General features: G+C 42.5%; 2 long non-coding RNA genes across 10 annotated transcripts in view; one reads left to right on the top strand and one right to left on the bottom strand.

Moving 5' to 3' along the window:
• The window catches only part of LOC140614155 (uncharacterized), a 77,543-nt gene that overhangs the window by 51,192 nt on the left and 4,217 nt on the right, over positions 1-22,134 (bottom strand). For 7 of the 9 annotated variants that reach the window (XR_012015057.1, XR_012015056.1, XR_012015055.1 and 4 more), the window contains 4 exons: positions 19,793-19,879; positions 18,226-18,371; positions 17,190-17,484; positions 15,034-15,130 (listed from right to left, as the gene is read on the bottom strand). This is a non-coding gene — a long non-coding RNA (uncharacterized lncRNA). Of the gene's footprint in view, positions 1-15,033; positions 15,131-17,189; positions 17,485-18,225; positions 18,372-19,792; positions 19,880-21,661; positions 21,945-22,134 lie in introns of those variants that run through there. The other 2 variants (XR_012015053.1, XR_012015058.1) reach the window with 2 other exon arrangements.
• The window catches only part of LOC140614156 (uncharacterized), a 42,570-nt gene continuing 31,507 nt past the window's right edge, over positions 11,072-22,134 (top strand). Inside the window, exon 1 of the long non-coding RNA XR_012015059.1 lies at positions 11,072-11,205. This is a non-coding gene — a long non-coding RNA (uncharacterized lncRNA). The remainder of the gene's footprint in view (positions 11,206-22,134) is intronic.

Here is a 22,134-nt window from a genome sequence, read left to right as displayed (position 1 = left end):
ACCCAATCAAAAAATAGGCAAAAAGAGCTGAACAGACACCTCCTCAAAGAAGGTTTACAAGTGGCAAATAAGCTTATGTAAAGATGCTCAGCATCACATGTCATTATGGAATTGCAAATTAAAGCAACAATGAGATATCACTGCACACTTATTAAAATGGTAAAAATCCAGAACGCTGACACCACCAAATGCTGGCAAAGATGTAGAGCAACAAGAACTCTAGTTCATTGCTAGTGGGAATGCAAATAGGGCAGCCACATAGGAAAACTGGCAGTTTCTCACAAACTTAAACATAATCTCACTCTATGATTCCACAGTTGCGCTCCTTGGTATTCACCCAAATGAGCTGAAAACATGTCCACAGGAAAACGTGCACACAAATGTGTATAGGAATTTTATTAATCATTGCCCCAAACTGGAAGCAGTTAAGACATCCTTCAATATGGGAGTACATAAAGTGCTGCATCCTTTAAAGTGCAATAGAATATTATGTAATGATAAAAAAGAGTGAGTCATTAATCCATAAGATGGCATGGAGGAACCAAACATTATTGCTAAATCAAGAAAATCAGTTTGAAAAAGCTGGATTGCATGATTCCAACTCTATGATATTCTGGACAAAGCAGAACTACAGACACCATAAAAAGGTCAGTGATCATTAAAGGTTTGAGGTAAAGTGGGGGAGAGATGGACTGTTGGAGCATAGGGGTTTTAGGGAAGTGAAACTTCTGTACAATACTATAAGGTGGATACATGTCACTATACATTTATCAGAACCCATAGAACTGAAAACAGTGAAATCTAATCTATGCTTTGGACATTAATTAGTAATATTGTATCAGTATTGATTTATGAATTGTAACATACCTATTACACACTAGTGCAAGATGTTAATAATGGGGAACTGCAAGCAGGAGGTATGTAGGAACTCTGCATCACGTACTTGATTTTTCTGTAAACCTTTTTTTAAAAGCATGTGTAATTTTATTCATTTTTCATATTCAACTATATATGTATATATGATTGTATATATGATATGTATATCATATGTGACATCTGTGATATATAATGTATTACATTCATAAATTATGTGCATTAAATAATTAAATGAAAAAGAAAAATAAGAATCAGCTAGGTAGTACTCTTGACTTGGATCTCTACACCGATGGACTGAAATTTTCTCAGTTTAAGGTGAGGTCTGCTTATATCCCGATTAAAGCCTCCAGCCTCAGGTATGCCGGAGGTATCTTAACCTCTGCTATATTTTAATGAACATATTTCTGTTACACTTTTAGCACTTAACATACTCTGCTTTGCTTCATTCTTTGACATTTAATGAGGTTAATCTTTGCTTACTGAATGGATTGGTGGCGATGAGCTCCTACTGTGTGCCTGGTACTCGTTCATCTAAGCTTGCTAACTATGCTGGTTCATTTTGACCTCACAACGATCCTACAGGGTAGATGATACTTCAGCTCTATTTTCCAGAGGAGGATACTGAAACCCAGAGAGGTTGCTCAAGGACATTCAACCAGCAAACTGCCACACTGGAACCAGCCTCAGGAAACTTTGTTTCCCAGGATACTGCCTCCGATCAGTGGTTCTCAATCTTTACAATTACCTGGGGGTACTTTTAAGAATACAGTAACTGTTACTACTTTAGATAAGATTCAGTGGTGTTGTGGTAGGTCTAGAAATCTAAGATTTTCACAGATACCCCAGATGATATAAATGTATGATTTGGGGAGCATTCTTTGAAAAACTATGAACCTTAATAGAAGAGGTAGGTACTAAAGGGGAAAAAAACAAAAACAAAAAACAAAAATGCAAAGATGAGAAGAATTGTGGCTTTATTTCAGTCCCTGAAGCATTAATATCAGAAAACAGAAGTTGGATTTACAGAACTCAGTGGAACAGTAATTGTACAGCAATTAAGTCCTCCCCGTGGCTGAATGACATGATCCTGGTAATGAGGCTGCTTAAGCCAAGGAGGTAACGTCAGTGTGCTGAGGACCCTAAATTTGTGGCTGGGGGACGCCTCTTCCTACCCAACTGGAAGAGGATGGGGAAGGGGACAACATAGCTTAGCCATCAATCTGGTGGCAGGTTTTCCCTGCAATGGTAACAGCTGCTGAGTGTGGTGACAGCCTGCAGCAATGCTCAGGAATCCACCCTCCCCCAGGGCTTTCAATATCCCCAGACAGCAGCAACCGTTTGTTTTCTGGCAACTCCCTCAATTTTGATGTAATGAGATTTCCGTTTTGTGGCTGGGCACTAGACAGCAGGGGAATATGTGTGAGGTCCCTGTAAGGTGCAGCTCTCGGCAGTAAGCAGGCAGCCAGCTGGACGCTGACATGCAGCGGGGCCACAGGGTGTCCCAAGGATGCCCTTTTAGGGAAGGAAAATGGTGGCTGAGCAAATACAGGGGCAAGTTGCAGGCCAGAGGCCTAGGAGTTCGTCTGATGCCATCTGTTCTTGTTTGCTCTCCATGACAATCTCTGGTTGGCCAGAATTCCTCAACCTCTTACTAGGAACTTGGACCTTCTAGAAATCTCAGGAGCAGTGGAGCTTATAAAAATCCAGATGCCCAGGCTGTCACCCATCCCAAGGAAATTAGAATCTCTTATGAATCTAGGTATCAGAATAGTTTAGAATTCTCCTGGTGATACCAACAGTGCATCCAAATTTGGGAGCAAGCCAGCTGTATAGCAATCTTGCCAAAGGACAGTTCTAGCTACTAATTTTTAAAACAGTTAGAAAACTTACATAATATTCAACAGAAGAAACAATGTGGGTATTTATGTATTTTTTTTAAAAGATTTTATTTATTTAATCAAGAGACAGAATGAGCCAGAGAGAGAGCACATGAACAGGGGCAGAGGTAGAGGGAGAAGCAGGCTCTCTGCTGTGTAGGGAGCCTGATGCAGGGCTTGATATCAGGATCCTGAGATCATGACCTGAGTCGGAAGCACACGCTTACCAACTGAGCCACCCAGATGCCCCAACAGGTGAGTATTTAAATCATATCCGTCTTAACAAGAGAAAGCATCCTATTTAAACAAAAGGTTGCAAGGTACCTGGCTGTCCACGCCAATTATTTTTGCTAAATTAAAAAGGAAAATGCACAGACACCCCCCAGAACAATGAAATTAGAGTCTTTAGTTGTGGGGCTTGGGTGTGGTTGATATTTTAAAGTACCCAGGAGGCTCCCAGGCGATATGGAGGCTGGGAACTGCCACTTTGATCAGGAGTGAAGTTGCTGCTCCTGGGATGTCTAGTGAGCTTAGGGCTGCTGAAGGAATGGGTGGTCCTGTGGGCCAGGTGACAGTCCTAGAGGGCTTTGCAAATGTAAAAGAAAGTTCAGCCAGGACTTGACATCCCCCTGGCTGGAAGATGCAATAAAGGTACCACCTGCTATTGGTTTAAGAGGGATGTGGTGGAGCAAAACTGAATGTAAAATTTAAGATAGCTTCTTTTTCTGCTTGCTACGTTAAAATAGCCAATCTTTTGTTCTCTTGGCTTCAGCTTTTCTGATTAGAAGTCTCCAGTAAGTCTCTACTCTCCCCCTGGATGTCATTTGTCTTTTGTTCCCAGCTGCTTGTGAGATCGTCTATGCCTTTGGTTCCTGCAGTTTGAGTCTGAAATGCTTGGGGGGAGTTTTCTCTGTCTTTCTTTTTGGAGGGTTTTCTCAGCTTTTTGTATGTGGTTTGGTGTTGTCCATCCGTTTTGGAAAATTCTCTCAATCTTTATCTCTTTAAATATGTCTTTGGCCCCATTCACTCCTCCCTTTCTGAGACTCCAGCTACGTGTGCAGTAGAACATTTGATATTGGTTTATAGATGTTCCATGCTCTTTCCTTTTCTCCACAGGGTTCAGTCTGGTCATTTCGCTTTCGCTACGAGAGTGGTAGTAACGATCTCTTGTGACTTTCCATATTCTAACTAGGAGTAGGAATATTTTCCCTGAGTGATATTACTAGCACCATTAAAAAAAAAAAAAAAAAAAACCAACAACAACAACCACAACAACCAACCAAACAAAAAACCTGAGTCATGAGAAGGCTGAGTAACCTTTCTGAAGTCACATAGTATGTGGCTATCAAGTACGTGGAATACACGAACGGATTATAAGTAGTAGTATAAATGTTCGTAGGACTCTCACCAACTTACAGATATTCCATAGTGGTTGTTATTTGAGGGAGGATTTTGACATACCTTGCCTCTAAACCAGAAGTGTCTTTCTTATTCATGATTCCAGTGCTAAAATCCCTCCACTGGGGAGATCTTCCTTTGATTTATGCATTCAGGTCTATAAACCATTTGCCATACAACCAAGGCCATAACCAAAGTCAATGCTCTCTCCAATTATACCCTGTGACCCCATCTCTGTAGGTTTTTTTTTTTTTTTTTTTTAGGTTTTTTTAAATGATGATTTTATCTTAAATTTACATTCCATTTGGTGACACCAGAAACTTGCTAAGAACGAAAGGTGCCACCAAAAGGGGTTAATTAGAAACAAGTGCCAACTTTTTCATATACAAATAGAGCAGCGCATCACTTCTGATGTCCAATGCCCAGCCATGTCTACCTGGCACACAAAGGAGCCTGGCCAGTAGCTCTAGTCTCAGCAAGAATCTGTGCCATCTAAGGAGCAAATGCTGGCCAGGGTCTGCCTGAAGACAAAAATCCTTAGGATCATCCTGTTTTCTCCCCTAAACCCTGAAGCCCAGCTCTCACAAACTCACGGTGAGCAGAAGTGGAAGATGACTGTCATTCTGTCAAACCAGTTTGTCATCTGTCATCTGCTCTTTCCTCTATCTCCTTATATCCCTTTTTAATTTGAGTTTTTAGTCATTAGAGATTCTTTCATTCATTTCCTAATAAAGCTTTGAGTTTCTGCTCTATGCCTTCATGTTCTATGGACTCCAGAGGAACCAGGAGCTTGCCCTGCTCCCAGGAAGCCCGCAAGAAGGTGGCAGGGCTCCAGCAGGGAAGGTTGAAGACGCCTCCAAGGGGCCTGGATCCTGGGCACAGGAGCTCCCTGCTTCTCCAAGGATTCCTAAATCCTGAATGTGTCAAGGAAGTGATGAAACAATTGGATCTCAAGGAGATGTGCTCCAGGACAGTGGCCCATAATCAATACAGATGCATTAACAGTAACAAAAACTAACTCTTTAAGCTTGTTATATGCCAGGCACTGGTGGGGTTTTTTTGTTTTGTTTTGTTTTTTTGCATTTTATGTATTTTAAGTCATTTCATCTTCTGAACATCCCCACAAGGCAGATACTATTATTCCCACTCCACAAATAAGGAAACAAACAAAGGGTGGGGTGACTTGCATGAGTTCTCACAGCTGTTAAGTAACAGAGACAGGGTTTGATCTCAAGGGGTTTTCTTTTTTTTTTTTTTTTAAAGATTTTATTTATTTATTCATGATAGTCACAGAGAGAGAGAGAGAGGCAGAGACACAGGCAGAGGGAGAAGCAGGCTCCATGCAGGGAGCCCGATGTGGGATTCGATCCCGAGTCTCCAGGATCGCGCCCTGGGCCAAAGGCAGGCGCCAAACCGCTGTGCCACCCAGGGATCCCGATCTCAAGGGGTTTTCATTTAATGCCTTGGCTTCACATAGGACCTTTGCATAACCCCTGGGGAGTGGGAAGCTTCTAGCATGGCAGAGGTTGATATTTCTACCAGCTCACCAGGATGAAGGCTTAGAGGCAGCGTAATGATGGTCAATTGGACCAGAGGAACACCACAACTGCCAGGGGAGGTAAGAAGGTCTCTGGTCTCTTGGAGGGGACTTGGCAATGTTGATAGCTCACTTCTCTGGTCTAGGCAAGCTCCAACCTAGGCTCTGCCAAGGCAAGTCTTAGAGTCAGAACAAAAGCTCTTGTCCCAGCCAATAAGGGAGACAATTAAAAGAGTCATAAGAAATGCCAGGCTATGTGGGTGCAAGTTGCTGGCTGTGATTCCAAAGATAGATATGGTTCCAGCAAGATAGAGTGACAGATGTGGGGAGAGGCAGGGGTGGATAGAGCCTGGAGACCTTGGAGTAGAGAGAAGGGAGACTTGGACTGCATGCTTATAAGGCCAGGGGAAGGAAGAAGGCTCTTAAGGATGTGGAGATATTTCAGATAGACAAGCGAGAGACAGATTCCTCTTTTAGGAGAGGTCTAGAGGAGGAGGGGGGATTTGAGAACAGGAGCCAGGAAAAAGACACAGAACAGAAGTTCAGGTAGAAGGAAGTAGCTGGAAGGAGGTGGGGAAGAGCCATGGGGGAGTCTTAGGCTCTGATCCCCACCTGCCCCCCTTCCCAGAGCTAAGAGAATGCTGACCTTGCCCGCAATGAAAGGCTTGTGGGCTAATGAATCAGTTCAGCCTGACCCACTTGATTTATGCCTAATGGAAAGCTACTTTATAAAATTGTAAAATAAAGTTTTTATCTTAAAAGGAAAAAAAAAAGCCTTTCTGATCTGAAGTCAAGTTTCACTACTTTGCAGCATGTGAACCTGAAGCCTACCTATGTCCATGGAGAAACAGCCAAATTAAAAATTACTTCTTGGCTTGGCCACAAATCTTAAATCTGGGGATATACCCAGCGGTCCCACTGTGACACTAAAGCTAAATTATACATTGAGTCCTAAGCCTGGAATACTATGATTTTTCTGTCTCAGACAGGTGTTCATTAAAGGTCACTTGGCAACCCTTGAAACACAGTGTTTCACACCGTAATAGCTGAGAGCTTGAACCCATTTCCTCTGTCATTGCTCTGGGTCTTGGCTTCTGGCTCAAAGTTGTGGAGGTAGAAAATAATGACTTTGTTTTTTTCCCATGGTGCTTGGTAGTTGGATTTTTTTTTTCATTATAAAAGTGATAGATGGTTATTAAAAATGTGAAGAAAACATAGAAAAATGGAAGTATCAAGGCATTCCCAGGTCACTTCACCTACAAATTTAGATATTAATGTTTCCACATTTTTCTTCCAGTGTCATCTTCTATATGGAGGGAGTTTTCTAAATTAAGATGACACTGGATACATGATTATCTGGCTTGAATCTTTTATTCAACATAATGCCATGACATTTTCCAGATGAGTATCTTTTTTTTTTAATTTCTAATTGAAAAAAAATTTTAAAACACAGAAAAATTTCAAGAAATTTGAAATTTAAGAAATAGTACAATGAACTACCTATTTACTCTTCACTCAGATTTACCAATTGTTAATATTTTGCCACATTTGTATTATCTCTCCATTACATATACAATAGTAATACTATCACTATTTTTTCCCCAACTCATTGGAGATTAAGTCGAAGGCTTTATGACTCTTTATTCTCAGTATTTCAGGAGTATCTCCTAAGAACAAAGACACTCATATAATCACAACAAAATCACCCAATTTAGGATTTATTTAATGTTGATACAATAGAATTATTTAATAAAAGTTCTTATTCAAATTTGGCCAACTTCAAACAATGTCTTATCTAGCAGTATTTTTCCAAACTAGATTCTATCACAGATAACACATTACATTTAGCAGACATATCTCCTGAGTGGTTTTTAATCTTAAAGAGCTTCTGTTGGTTTACACCATCAGGCCCATCCTGAGTGAGATCTGAAACTGGCTGGTACTCAGAGAGCAGGGAGATGACCATGCAGGCCACTCCATGTGGGTAGGTGGCAGATTTGATGAACCAAGGAAATTCTATCCAAGGCTTCCCTTGGGCAGGTGAAAGACAGAGAATCCCCACACCTGCCTGCTAAACCTTAAAAGTTTGTAAAGAGGCCTTAACTGGATTCAGTCACATATACCATGCAGGTGTTCTCAACACCACATCACAATCGTAAGGCTGTGACCTTGAAGCAGCCTCTGGGGAGCAGGAAAAGCAAGAGGAACCCACATTCCAAGGACAGGTTGGGGGTGAAGAGCTTCGAGTGCCCAGGTCCAGATCACAGGTCAAGTGGTGGTCAGGTCTTCTCTCGATGACCTTCTGCAACAGCTCCTCAGTTGATTTGTATGAATTAATATTTTTCAGAGTATAGGCTTGTCATTTAATAGCACGACCCTCAATTGGTACTTGTCTCTATGCATAAGAGCCCACTAAGTGTACATAGTATAGTTTACCTAACGATTTCAGCATAAACTTTTCAGGGGCTTCCAATGGTTTTCCATTATAAGTAAAGTCATAATGTACTGTTATGTAAAGCACTGTAGGGAAGGTGTCTTTAACACAGGGTCTCCGGGGTGAAATTACAGGGTCAAGGAGTGTAGACATTTGGAAAGTCCTTGATACCTTGTGAAATTGTTTTCCAGAAGAGGTGTTCTGGCCTGTAATGGTGCCTGGGGAGAGCTGTGTGAGGTTCTTATTTGAAACGAGCTCTGTCTTTGTAGTTTTTTTTTTTTAATATTTTATTTATTTATTCATGAGAGACAGAGAGAGAGAGAGAGAGAGAGAGAGAGAGAGAGGCAGAGACACAGGCAGAGGGAGAAGCAGGCTCCATGTAGGGAGCCCGATGTTGGACTCATCCCAGACTCCAGGATCAGGCCCTGGACTGAAGGTGGCGCTAAACCACTAAACTACCGGGCTGCCCTGTCTTTGTAGTTTTTAAAAAAGATTTTATTTATTTATTCATGAGAGACATACAGAGAGATAGAGAGAGGCAGAGACCATAAACATAAGCAGAGGGAGAAGTAGGCTTCCTGTGGGGAGCCTGATGCAGAACTCGATTCCAGGACCCTGGAATCATGACCTAGCCAAAGGCAGATGCTCAACCACTGAGCCACTCAGGTGGCCCCTGTTGGTTTATTTCTATGTAACTTATGTAGTATGATTGTTCACAGAGCTGGAAAGAGCTCCCATCAGCTCAATGAGACCAGAAGTTGCAAACCCAAACTCCTCTTGGATCATCAGTTACTATAAATGAATGAACAGAGCTCAGTAGGGGTTGGTGAATGGCAAAGCATCTATAGGGAGCAGCAGCCCCTCACCTCCAGCTAATGATTGCCAGGCATTGTGGAAAAATTGTTGCTGACTCAGTGTTACCCAATCTTCCAAATTTTCAACAGAAGGGGAAAAGTCTAGATTTTTATGTACAATTTCCCATTTTTAAACATTGGCAGTTAATTAAAAACATCTTTTAGACCTTGTGTAAGTAATACAAAACACATCTGTGGGAAGGCTGTGCCTTGGAAGCTACCAGTGCATAGCTGTGCTCTAGATTTCTCGTAAATGTTTCCACATTGTTCAATATTTCTTTTCTTCTTGGCATCCCGTTGACTTGATTTCCAGGCACCAGATTTGCAGGGCTCCTCCCTAATCTCAGCCCATTACACTATATTTTGTCTTTTGTGTGTATTCTTAATAATCAAAAGTTTTCCCTGAACTCTAGTATCACTCTTCTTGTTGAGCTCCTAAAATGATGACCACATTGGACAGATGGGAGGGCAAGAGGGTGTGCCTGTCTGCTCAGCTTACCCAGCATCACTTGTGGTCAGGGGAGCTAAGACTTGGATTGGTTCTCTTGAAACCTTGTGTGGCAGAGATATTTACTGCTAGGTTAATAGGTATTCATATTCCCTATTTCCATTGCAGGGAGTCTGGGTCATGTGACTAGTTCTGACCACTAGGCTATGAGTACAAGCAATGTGTGTCACTTCTAAAGTGAAGCATTTGCAAACCAACAAGGGGTTCCCTCCCCAGCTCTCCTCTCCTTTGTTTGTGGCTTGTAGAGGGCATTGTTGAGTCTCCACATGGGGGGAAGGCTGCCTGAGGATTTGTTAAGGATTATACACAAAGGATTTCCAGATTAGCCATAATCCTGTCATTTGATGCAAGGAGGAAATAAGTGAAGCATGTGATCACTCTAACTCAAGGTCCACCTGGTAGAATAGGCATAAGGAAGAGAACAAAAACGATAACTCAAGGCTAAAAATTTTCCCAATGTGATCATTCCCTTTTGGAAATTATCAATTAATATTCAAAATCACTTATTGAATTGAATCAGGCACAAACATCTCAATCCTATAGAAAAGGAAATCAAGGCTAAGGATTTGTCTGATTCCAAAGCATGTTGTTTTTTCTGTTGTAACTTCCTGAGCAGAAATTCAATGGGTACAGTCACTAGCAGAACTAATTTATAGAGAATTAGAGCCATCCTTCTTCATTCTAACAAAATCCCAGGGCAAATCCTACCGCTACTGTTATTTGTTTTTAATTATGAAAGCAAGAGAAAGCACATGAAGAGAAAAAATGAGAGCAATATAAAACTGCAAAAGCCATCTTCTTCACTTGCTTAAGAAATTCCTGTTCTTTCCTCAGATGATGTTCCTGGGAGTCAGGAAAGAGAACCCTTTAATATCTTACAGCAAACTGGAAAATCCAACATTTTATGTCCAGTACCATATTTTTTAACCCTACACAATTAATATGTTCATGTTCTCCAAACCTGTCATTTGCTTTTTTTTTTCCCTCTCAAAGAAAAGATCAGGCTCTCTTTCTACCTTTGTAAACTTTCATAAATCATATTTTTATCTTATTGTGAGAACTATATGGTTTACAGCTTCAGCTTTTCTCTGCTGTTTTGTTTAGTGTTCAGTTGAGAGGATAATTGAAAACAAATTTCCCTCCTTTCTCTTTGAGCTCAGCACACCTCAGAAGTTCTTTCAGAAATAATGAGTTTGCAATGAGCCAGCCTTTATGCACACAGCATAAACCCTTCATGGGTTTAGCCACATGACTTGATATGGCCAAAGAGGGTAGCAGTTGCAACATGCAAGTTCCAAGCCTCCTCCTTAAGAGGCACCCTGTTTTCTCCTTGTCCTCAAACTTTACTATTAATATGAAAAAGACAAGGTGTCCCAGGTAGCCTGCTGGGCCCAGAATAATGAGAAATACGTGGTGCAGACTTGGATCTGACTCATGACCAATGACCAGGCCCAGTTTGGCCCAGCCTGGATCAGCCCAACTCTGGGCACGTAAGTGAGACATAAGGGCTTATTGTTATGTCATTGAGATTTTGTTGTGAATAGCACAGCAACAGCTTGCTTTTCCTAATATCACCAACTATGGATATAGACAGAGTCACAGGACAGATGCTATCTCATTTTTGTTGATTCTTACACCCACTTTTCCTCCAAAGGCTCAGCTCTATGCCCTAGGTATTTCTGAAAACCTCTGGGGATGGCTCATGTGTAACCACAAAGGAGGTAAAAGCAGCCATACCCCTATGTCTTCCAGGTATTCCTGGCCTCCTGGTGACAGGAGCAGGGATTGCTCTCAGAGTATGGGGCTCTGTCCATGCAGAAGAGCCGAAGATGCCCCCTTCCCTGAATTCTGTGATATTTTGTCAGCAGGGCGGCCAGGCAGGACAGCATATATCCATGTTTCTTGGAGGCCTTGTAAAGGTAGATTCTTCAAGTTTAGCAATACACGTACTGGCTCGTCTTTGAGCCAGCAGGTGCAACTACTACCATCACTTACTAATCTCCTGACATTGGACAAGTCACTTCCCCTCTGCAGAACTCAATTGTCCCATCTGCTAAATGGGAATAATGATTGTGTCTGCTATCCGGTTGTTCTTAGGGTCAGACAAGAGAATGCTTACCAAATGCCCAGAGCTATAAATACTTACAGAATGTTTGTTATTGTCTTCTCTCCCCAATGGGATTTGTAAAGGTACTAATTGATTGCATCCCTCTTCCCATCCATTTCTAATCCATCTGAGGAAAGCACTGGAAAGGCGGCTGGCACAGTGATCAAGAAGGCAGACTTTCAGATCAGGTGGCCTGAGTGTGATCTTGGACAGACATTTCCTCACCTCAGTTTCATTGGGGGTTAGTGGGGATAATGACAGAACCTGCCTTGTGTCCGTTTCCTATTGCTGCCGTAACAAATTACCACAACCTTGGGAGTTAAAAACAATACACGTGTATTATCCTGCAGTTCCAGAAGTCAGAGGTCTGAAATGGGCCTTGCTGAGTTAAAATCAAGGTGTTGGCAGGGCTGTGTTTCTTTCTGGAGGCTCTAGGGGAAAATCTATTTTCTTGACTTTTCTAGCTTCTGGGGGACACCTATACTCCTTGGCTGCTGGCCCCTTCCTCCATTTTTTTTAAAGATTTTTATTTATTTATGAGATACACACACACACACACACACACACACACACACACACACAGAGAGAGAGAGGCAGAGGGAGAAGCAGACTCCATGCAGGGTACCTGATGTGGGACTCGATCCCGGGTCTCCAGGATCACAACCCAGGCCAAAGGCAGCGCTAAACCACTGAGCCATCCAGGGTGCCCCCCTTCTTTCATTTTCAAAGCCAGCAAGCCTTTCTCATATTGCCTTACTCCACAGAGAACACTTCTGCCTCCCCTCTGCCTTTTTAAAGTACCCTTATGAGTACACTGGGCCCAGGTGGAAAATCCAGGGTAATCTTATTTTAAGGTCAGCCAATTCACAACCTTAATTCCTTAATTTTCCTTTTGTCATGTAACCATAGCAATTGTCTTTGCTTTTGGGGGTCAGGGTGTGGACATCTTTATGAGGCCTCCCATGTACCTTATAGGGTTTTATGATGATTAAATAAATTAGTATATGTAAATCATTTGGAACAGAGTCTGGCACATTCTGAGCATTATGTAAAGCTTGGCTATTGATATTTTCCATGAAAGTCAAGTCAACAAGATTAGAATTATTGTTGTAAGGATAGATTTTGGAGTGTACAATACAGACAAAGGACCCAATGGGTTTCTTACACTTTCTCCTCTGAGTTGAACATATACATCCAGCCATAAATAGGACCTCTAAACATCTTCCAGCAGGAGTGGGTCTTCTCTACAGGGCAGATGAGAAGATAGAGAGAGACCCAGAAAAACTCACGCAGTTGTAATGATACTTTCCTTATGGGTCTAACCAGATCCATTACCTCTCCTCTTATAGGGAGAGCCAAGAGCCAAAATCTTCTGGGAGAGGAGAAGATCTTATACATAATATATGGGTCACCAGGAATTCAAGGAGCAGAAGAAAATAGTTTTCTCCATGAATCCATGGTTTCTGGGGCCAGGTGGGAAAGAATCACTCTCTGCCTCCCCAATCTCTAAACCCAGTTGGTTAGGACTGAACCTGCTCTTGCTCCTTTCAGAGGAGATCAAAGCTTGAATGTGAATCATTTCACTTAAAGTTGGCTTCTCCTGAGGTCGACCTGCTGGTTTACAAAAGTACCCAAACATTGCCACTGCTGACCACCAGCTGTAGCATGGCTGAGGTTCAAATTGAGATGCTTCTAACAAAACATATATATATATATATATATATATATATCATCAAAGTCTAGACTGCTGTAGACATAGACCCCTCAGCTCCACCCCCTTCCTTGCACAAAGAGGTCATGTAAAGACACAGTGAGAAGCTGGCTACCTATGAGCCAGGAAGGGAGTCCTCATCAGAGGCCAACCATGCTAGTACCTTGATCTTGGACTTCCAGCCTCTGACAGTGAGAAATAAAATCCTGTTGTTTAAGCCACCTAGTCTCTGGAATTATGTTATGGTAGCCTAAGCAGACTAAGACAATAGCTAAGGTTATTTTTCCTTGATCTTTTCCTGTAACTTCTATAACAGCTTTGCTTTTTAGTTCCAATGGTGAGATGTGTATGTATGTGTGTGTGTGTGTGTGTGTGTGTGTGTGTATATATATGTATATATTTGTTTTGTTTTGTTTTGTTTTTTGAGCAGAAGCTTTAAAAGCTAATGAACAGTCCCACACCTTCTCTTTACCCTGATGGGGTAATGGCAGAAGCACATGTTGAGAGGGAGCTTGTGTCTACCTGGGGTCCTGAGTAGCCAGGTGAGCAGAGCACCCTCCTGGTCAGATGAGACAGAGAGATATTGGTTGTGTTTTGTCACTGAGTGTTGGGATACTTATTCCTGCAGCACTACACAGCCTGCACTGACTGATACACTGTCTTAAAGATGTCCCTGCAGAGCACAGATAACAAAGGAGTTAGTTATGACTTTCCAGTTCAAAGCCTAAAGTCCAGGAGTACAAACAACACGTTTGAGAGATCAACTGGAGAGGCAAGCTATCCTTGGCAAGACTAAAATAAGGATGTCCTGGACTTGGAGGGAAAAAATATGGAAAACCGTGGAAAAGGCAAAGAGCTTAGACACAAGTGTATCCCTGAGTCTTCTTTCCCTGCTTGTGTCTCTGCAAGGTGGGTAGTTTCTCCATATAATCCATAGAGGCTTGGAGATACAAGAACTGAAAGGATTTGTGTCACCATCTAGAAAAACTGCACACAGCTCAATGAAGAGCAGATAAGGTCTTTGAAACGTGTCTATAGCTGAGTCACTTCATAGAGTTCTCACCCATCTAGCAACACAAGGTCAAGGAAAGAAACCTACATACCCAATCCAGGCATAGACACAGTGGAAGACATGGAGGAGAGGTGTCACTGGCCTAAGAAGGCCTCCTGTTTGGAAATGGGGAGAGGGTGTGGTGGGGCTGTGTCTGTGGCTCTGAGACCCACTGAGCATACAAGGCCTCTCCTGATCTGTTTCCACCTATCTCCTCTGCCACATTCCTCATCACCTACCTTCATTTCATCCCGACTTCAGCCCTGCTGAATTACCTATGCTTCCCTAAATCTACCCAGCCATTCTATGCCTTTGTGCCTTAGCAATTGCTCTCTCTTCTGCCTGGCATTCCCTTCCCATCTGTTGTTTGACTGAACAATATTGATTCATCCCTTGAGATCCACTTGATTTGTCACTTCCTCTGAGAAGCATTTCCTAATTCATCAATGTCATTATTCATTTTTCCTTTATGTTGCTAATATACCTAACATTTACCTCTACTTACCAAAACTCAACAAATATTTCTGAAATACTATGTGCCAGGTGTTGTAATCACCACACTGAACATTGGTGAACAGAGAGAGTAGGGTTCCATCTCAAGGATCCCCATTCCAGGTACTATTTCTGCATGATAAATCACCATGAAACTCAATGCTGTAGAGGTAGAGCAACCATTTTACCTCATGTGGCTTCTGTGAGTCAGGAATTCTGGAAGGCTCCAGCTGGGTACATCTAGCTTAGGGTCCTCACTGAGTTACAGCGAAATGGTGGCTGCAGCTGGAACAGTAGAGAGAGGAAGAGTGTTGGACCATGTCAGCTTGCAAGCATCTCCCTCCTTTAATGTGATCTCAGAGCCTCTCCATCTGGTATCTCTGCACGGGCTAGTTTGGGCTTCTTCACAGCATGACATCCTCAGGGCAGTCAGACTGCTTATGTGACAACTGAAGTCTTCAAAAGTGATTACTCCAGAAGGCAAGGCAGAGGTTACATTGCCTATTGGGATTTAGCTTTGGAAGTCACGTTGTCACTTTTGTTGCATTCTCTTAGCTAGAAGTAAGTCACCAGCCTGCTCAGATTTAGGGGCAGGGGAATTAGGCTCTACCTCTTGATGGAGGAATAAAAGGTTCTAGAAGAGCATATGAGAAAGGAGATGTTGTCATAACCATTTTTAGAAAATAGAATCTGCCATGGTTTCATCTAGTACTTGCCAAACCTTAATGCATGCCCCGCCCCCTCACTAGACCATAAGAGTATGAATTAGATCTTCTTCTTTATCTATTCTTAAAACTTAGCACAGCATCTAGAAGAGAGAAGTCACTTAGTACATATGGAATTAATCAATAAATTCTCCATTAGTTCAGAGAATCCTTATTTCCATAAATAGAAAGTATATCTATTATGTTAATTAAGATAATGAACACTTCTGCAAGGATAATTTAATTTCTGGAAATAACAAATTTTCTCATTTTCCAGTAGGGTTTGCTTTTTTTCCCCTTAGCTATCAAAGTCAAATTTTTAAGATTTGTATAATAAACTTGCCATGGACACATAATTTATTTATTTTTTACATAGTCCTTCTAAGTCCTTGGGTTCTTCATCCTGAAAAAGCTCCGCCTCTAGAACTCTGGCTGCCAGATGAACACTGTCAGCATCCTTCGAAAGGTTTACATTTTATTTATTTATTTATTTATTTATTTATTTATTTATATTTTTATTTTTTGAAGGGTTTACATTTTAATAGAATCTAGGTTTCTCCAGGGTGGTGCAGATCTAGATGCTCTGCTACTTTGAAACCCCAGACTTACCTTCCCCCAGAATCACATAGCTCCCTATGTTGGGGAGACTCTCATTCTCTCCGAATGGCACCCAAGCAAACACCACACTCAGGATGTGCTGCAGTTACTTCATTAGAGAACAAATTCAACATGTCCCTAAACACAGTTTTGCAGTCATGATTACAGTGCATTTGGCATGTCTGTTCTACTTGGCTCCTTCCACGCACAAGAATGATGCTGGGTGAAGGCTTCTCCCATCTCATTATTTATAAGAAAATTTCAGACAGGATGAAGCTGGACCAGTACTCGATGCTTGTGAGGTGATACAGAAAATAGGAACTGGGGTGCCTGGGTGGCTTGGTCAGTTGGGCATCTGCCTTTGGCTCAGGGTCTTGGGATGGAGTCCCGCATTGGGCTCCCTGCTCAGTGAGGAGTCTGCTTCTCTCTGTCTCCCTCTGCCCTTCCCCACTGCTCATTCTCTCTCTTCTTTCTCTCTCTCTCAAAAAAAATAAAATCTTAAAAAAAAGAAGGGAATAGGAATCATTTGCAAAACTTCCTTGGGTAGTTTTTTGTTTCCTTGTGCTGTTCATGTCTTATTTATGATCCTCAGTTGACTTATATTTATTATCGTATATTTTATGTATATTATTATGACCACGTACAGTTAAATTTGTTATAAATATGGATAGCTTCTATTATTAAGATCTTATGCCAAACACTTTACCTACCTCGGCTGATGCTGAAAGATGCTATGTTAATATTCTCTTCCCCATTTTGGGAGTTCAGAGAGGTTAAATTTCACCCAAGGGGACAGAAGCAGCAGAGCTGGGTTCCAGTGCTCTTGTGCCCCAATTCCAACATGTTTAAGAGCCTGGAGTTTTTCTCAGACTCTGGAGGTAATTGTAAGTAGCTGAGGAAGGGCTGGCACTGCTTGTAGGTACAGCCTCTGATCCCACAGGCTCTACTCTGGCCACCAGCTCCCCCTCATTGCTTTGCTATCTCTATGACAGTCTTGTTGCCTAGAAGAGGGAGGGTAAGGTGGCTCCCCATTGCGAGCCTACCTGTTACTGCCATAGATGGTGGTAGCGGAAGGTGGCAGAGCTGGTAGGTGGTCACTTGGCAAGTTGTCTCAAGAATCAGGAGGAGGATAGATGCAGCATCACCTGCTGTAAGGAGTGTGAAGTTTTCAGAGAGAAAACCGTGGTGTGAGTCTTCCTTTGTCCATCTGCTAGTTGCATGATCCTGAGCAAATCCGAACCTCGGTCTTCTCATTTGAAACAAGAGTTAATGATACCTGTCTTGCTTTCCTCTCTGTTTACCGTGGAAATCAAATGGCTTAATCTTGGAGAGATTGCTCTGTGAATTGTAAAATTTAAAATATGTTTATTTCATTTATTTATTCATTCATTCATGAGACTCACACACACACACAGAGGCAGAGACATAGGCAGAGGGAGAAGCAGGCTCCCTGCAGAGAGCCTGATGCCAGACTCGATCCCTGGACCCCGGGATCATGCCCTGAGCCAAAGGCAGATGGTCAGCCACTGAGCCATGCAGGCGTCCCTCTGTGAATTGTAAAATTTGACAGAATGTTGATCATTTTTATCAGGGAGGATCAGCAAGGTGGTGTCCCTCAGGGAGAAAGCAGCCATGCAGGAGGGGACTGCAGGATGGGGGCTGGGGCGGCAATGGGATCCTGAACATTGCAGCTGCTGGGAAAGATTTGTGAGATGTGCTGCTTGTTGCAGCATTAAAAGGACAAGAGGTAGGGAGAGAGTGGAGTGGACTGAAAAAGCAAAGATATTAAGACAGTAAAAGCTCACCAATTGTATAGGAGAATGGGAAAAAAAATCTTCGTCGAAATACATGTAGTACTTTCATTTATTCCTTCAATACAGTGTTTTTAGATGCCTTGTCTATGCATAGCACATATGTTACTAGAAGGGAATGTTTAGATAACTGCTTACATAAAATTAATTTGAGTAACTATTTATATAAATAAGATGTGTAAATGAATATTGGGAAAATTAAGATAAATATGCAATTTTATTTTAAGTTTACCAGCTTCACAAATTCTCAATACATTCTGTTTCTTACACTGGTGTGCCAGGCAGAGAGAGCTCAGAGGAGGAGGCGTGATGCGGTGCCATACGTGTTGTTTGTGGTGTCTGGTAGCTCAGTCACTCCCTGGCTCTTGACCTTGCACAGGGGACTTCTCCTCCCCCCAACTTCAATTTTCTCATCTGAAAAAATGTGGGCGATGATACTGTCAGAGACCAAATGGGATTACAGTACCATGTTTGGTAAGTGATGGGCGGTTAACAAATGTTAATGACCTTTATTGTGAAGGCTGATGGCTTGTCATGGTATTAGGTAACCCTTCAGCCCCCATCTGATTCTTCTCTACTTCGAGTTCCCAACACCCTTGTCATCATTGTCCCCACCCCACCTCCCCCGCCCCCGGGGCGGTAACCATGAGGCTGGCTTCTCTTTTGAGCAGCAGCCATAGATGACATCATGCCCTCTCTCTTGTAACCATGCTTAGAAGTTAGGTACAAATTCAGGGCTGGTTTCTGCCCCTGGGGGAGTTTCATTCTGCAATCATAGATGGGTCTGTGCGCCTGCAATATTTAATCAGATCTGTTCTCTCAGAGAGACAGCTTCTTCTGCAGCCAAAGGCCAAAGCTCAGGAATCCTCTGTATTTCTGAGCCAGGGCTTCTCTGGGATATAAACCAGAGGCTCTTTCTTCTGTCTGCCTGCCTGTCATGCCTTTGTTGCCTCAAGAGCTCTTCACCTGGCATCTCACTGATTTTTATGAACACAGTAGTGATCTAGCTGCATCATCTGTCACCCACTGATCCCAGGATTTAAGCCATGAGCGTGGCTGGCGGTACAAATACCTGCTTTTCCCCCTGTATTAGTCATGGTAGGCTACCTGCTGTGGCACACAATCCCCAAATTTTGGTGGCTTGGCACAACTGTTTATTTCTTGCTAATGTAAAGTACAATTGTGTGGTCCTGGTCAGCAAGCAGCCTTCGAAGCAGGATATTAGGATCCAGTCTATGGTTTTGTGCACATGGGGCATTGGCTGGCATCCTCAGGGCCGCCCCACCTCCCCCATATCCCTTTGGCCATTCCCATTTCTGTGTATACCAGTCCAACTTCCAGTTGCCGGAACCTCTGCCTGAATCTCTTTCCTGAGGGTTTCTCTGGCTACTTGAGTCTGCTCTGCTCACATGTGTACAAGTGTCAGAGGTGCCCCCCAAACTAATTCCAAGTCCTCAAACAATGACTTGCGAGGATTGGTGTAAAAATACCCCAACTCCCTTAATCCTTAGGTGGGATAACTCTCCGGAGATCTGGGGAAGGGACCTGTGCTGTTTACTCTAGGGTCGGGCAACCATGGCCACAGTGGTAACTTGCTAGATAGTGTACTTTCTATTGGCTTTCTTTTTTCCCTGCTTCCTCTCTCCACAACTCTCCTGATGTTTCCTGAGATCACCTTCCAAAGTAACTACTTTCTTGAGGGATTAAATGAACTTTACTGGCTCATGTAACTAAAAGGCACATGATTAGAACATGTGCCAATCAGACATGACTGGATCCAAGGTTTAAACAATGTCTGTTGAATTCAATTTCTCCCATCTTGTCTCTCTCTCTACCTTGTGATATCCTGACTTCACTCATAGTATCCAAGTTGTAGGAAGATGGCTGCAGTGCCTCAAGTCTAATATTTTCTCCCTCTCAAGCTGAAAAGGGAAGAGAAGAAAACATATTTTTGAGTTAAAAAACAAACAAACAAAAACCACACAATGGATTCTTTCCTGTTGGTTCGGATCACATGATGTGTCCGTCTATGAACTAGTCACAGTGGAAATGGTTGCAATGTGTGATTGGCTTAACCTGGTTATGTGCTGGACTCCTTAGGATAGTAGCAACCCCCTATCTAGCCCTGTGGCCTGAAATGGGGGAGCTGAGTATCTTCCAACAAAAATAGGCTGTTGCGGGCAGGCAGGATAGATGCTGGAGAAGCAGAGAGCAGATGGCTCTGAAAATCCCTTTTTCCTCTCACAGTCTCTGGTTTCTAACTATGGTGTGGGCTTTTGCTAAAATATTTCTACAAGGCTTACTTGGGGGTTTATGTGCACAGGGCATTGGCTTTGGAATCAGTAGTCCTGGGTTCTAGTCCTTCCTCACCAGCTGTAAGTTAATGAGTTTCTTTTCCTCTGAGAGCCTCAGCAGCAGCATCGATAAGCTGAGACATTTGGTCACAATCTCTTCTAAGACCTTTCTCACTTGAAAAACATTGGGATTCTCTGATGTCCTGATTGATTGTTCAACCAGATGCCCATCTAGAAGGGAGAGGCAGACAGATTTTCCCCACTGGAACCAAAGCTTTAGAAATGTAAGATGTTAATGTAAATTCCTTCCTGTCTACTGTATACTTTCTCACATTTAACAGAATACCAAAGTGCCATACTTTAGCTAAGGTTTCCACTGCCGTGTTGGTTAATCCTCCAGTGAAATTATGCTGTTGCATTTGGGACCACATCCTGTATTTCCATAACAACGGGCTGGATAAGACTTAACAACAGAAAAGTGGTGGTTGTTAATATGAAATCTACTGGAAACCCATCCTCCTTAACACTTTGCCCTTCCTTTAAAAAAATTGTTTTATTGAGAACAATTTAATCCATCTGATCATGATTTAGTTTCTATTGACTCATCATTTTTCCTCAGCAGAAGTGATTTAACTTCTAAAAAGTATTTAAGAAGTAACTTCGACAATCTTTTTTGCCAGCAAATAGAAAATCACATATTTTTTTTACCCTAGAACAAATGGTTTTTAAACTTAAGTTTCTAGCCCAAAGCTATGAACACTTGAGCTGTGGTCTTGGGTTTAAACAGAGCAAGATATCTTCTTAACGTGGCTCAGAAGGGAGGCAAAGGTAATTTCCACTTGGAACACTATGATACTGTTGTTAAAGAGTTGTTTATGTGGTGTCTGTTCTGATCCGTGGGTTCCCCCGCAATGTTTATATCATCATTGCTAGGGAGCTTTGCTCTCTTCACATTTGGAAGACCTTGTGGTGTTTCCCTCTCTTCCATATCGGAATGCAGGGTGGCCCTTGTTGGCAGAGATTTCTCCTGCCACTCCCACTGGGTATGTAAAAGCAAGAACTCCATGTGTCCTTCCTCACTCAGCTCTGCTTAGGAAATGAGCCTGTGAAGGTCAGTGGGAAACCTGGTGGGGAAGATTCTAGAAAGAGAACTAAGCTGGAGCTCAGAGCTCTGGGATTTGGGCTTGCTCTGACATTACCTGGAAGACAGATCCTGCGTAAGTCACTGACCCCATTGCTGCCTTACTGTCCCTCAGCTGGTTCCTAGTGTGATATACACACATTTCAGTATGTCACCTTGAATTTGCAAGACATTTCTTTTTCCTCCAAGTGAACTTTTTTGGACAAAATGTATCTGATAAAAATGACTGCAACAATGTTTTGGGTTCCATTTGCAGTATCAGGACTTACTCTTTTTTCATCAAGAGCTAGAGTCTCTGTCTCCTTGTGGCAGTAGGCAAGCTTTTGTGACTGGTTATTATTAGGGTATGGCAGGTGAGATGCTGTGTGACTTCTGAGCCCCAGTCTTAAAAGCCGAACAGCCTCTGCCTCTCTCTATCATTTCAGCTTCCATGAAGCTTTGGTGCTTCAGAGACCATGTGGAGATAGAGATGCCCCCGGAGCTTCAACTGTTCCAGCTGATAGTCATTGGAGTCCTCCAGGCTGAGTACCAGTCACATGACTGAGCCAGCCTTCCACAGACTCTAGCTCTAGCCACCATCTGTCTGCAACTACGTGAGAGACACAAATGCAAACCACCTTGCTGAGCCCTGCTAACTCTCAGGGAGGTGTGGGGTAAAAGGGAAATAATTGGTGTTACTTCAAGCTACTAGTTTGGGGTGGCTTTTTATGCAGAATACGTAGCTGAGCAACTGCCAGCTTCT

This window comes from Canis lupus, chromosome 22 (assembly GCF_048164855.1).
Source record: "Canis lupus baileyi chromosome 22, mCanLup2.hap1, whole genome shotgun sequence".
NCBI lineage: Eukaryota > Metazoa > Chordata > Mammalia > Carnivora > Canidae > Canis > Canis lupus.
This window is presented reverse-complemented; position numbering and strand designations above follow the sequence as displayed.